Here is a 1,160-nt window from a genome sequence, read left to right as displayed (position 1 = left end):
TAAACCTCTGTAGCTGAAGAATTAACATTATCCTCCAAATAGATGTAACATATCATAGAGCACTTAAATGTCTAGAAATCGTTACATTTAGAAACGCTGCATAAAATACAACCTGATCCCTCACAACAACAAAAACGGTATAATATGCCGGTAAGTTCTTATAGCAGTCTCTAGTGTGTGTGCCCTCATGTGATTCTAAGATCAGTCGCTAGATTTAAACACCAACCAGGAAATATCATATGTTTCTAGGTACACTCTCCCCTAGGTAAATGCTCTCATCTACAAATGAAGTATAAATTAATGTACTTTTTGTAACCAATGGAAATGATACTTTGTAATTATTACGTTTAACTAAGATTTTTTTTTGCAGTGTCAAAATTTGTAATGTGTCCCGAATTTTGGTCTGGAAGGTATGGTCACCTTAGCATTCCTTACAGACAACCACGATATGTCCTGGACGTTACTTTTGGTAATGTATCATGTTTCACTAGACAGGACTCTCTAGGGACTGCTTGTTCAGCTGTTTTTCCTGTTAGTAGTTCCAACGGCCTTGCCGCAGTGGGAACACCGGTTCCCGTCAGATCACCGAAGTTAAGCGCTGTCGAGCTTGGCTACAACTTGGCTGGGTCACCGTCTGGGTCTGCCGAGTGGTGTTGGCAAGCGGGGTGCCTCAGCCCTTGTAAAGCAAATTGAGGAGCTACTTGAGTGAGAAGTAGCGGTTCCGGTCACGAAAACTGACAACGGCCGGGAGAGCGGTGTGCTGACCACGTGCCCCTCCGTATCCACATCTGGTGATGCCTAAGGTCTGACGATGACACGGCGGCCGGTCGGTACCGTTGGGCCTCCAGGCTCTGTTCCGACGGCATTTGTTTGCGTTACTCGTATTTGTATTTTCTATGGAAGACAGGCTTACCGACGTTGACATCATTTCTTACTGGAACGGGGCTACCTCGCATTTCATCTTGTTTCTTAATGGCCAATATATGTTTATTTTATTAATTTGCTAGTTTGTTGTTACTTACCAGCGAGGTGGTGCAGTGGCTGGCACACTGGGATCGCTTTCGGAAGGACGATAGTTCCACTCCGCGTCCGACCACCCTGATTTAGGTTTTCTGTGCTTTTCCTAATTTGCTCTAGCCAAATGTCGGAATGATTCCTTT

General features: G+C 44.5%; 1 pseudogene; it reads left to right on the top strand.

Moving 5' to 3' along the window:
* Positions 1–540: 540 nt before the first annotated feature.
* Positions 541–659, top strand: LOC126177894 (5S ribosomal RNA; annotated as a pseudogene).
* The last annotated feature ends 501 nt before the right edge of the window (positions 660–1,160 follow it).

The sequence above is a fragment of the Schistocerca cancellata genome, chromosome 3 (genome assembly GCF_023864275.1).
Source record: "Schistocerca cancellata isolate TAMUIC-IGC-003103 chromosome 3, iqSchCanc2.1, whole genome shotgun sequence".
NCBI lineage: Eukaryota > Metazoa > Arthropoda > Insecta > Orthoptera > Acrididae > Schistocerca > Schistocerca cancellata.
This window is presented reverse-complemented; position numbering and strand designations above follow the sequence as displayed.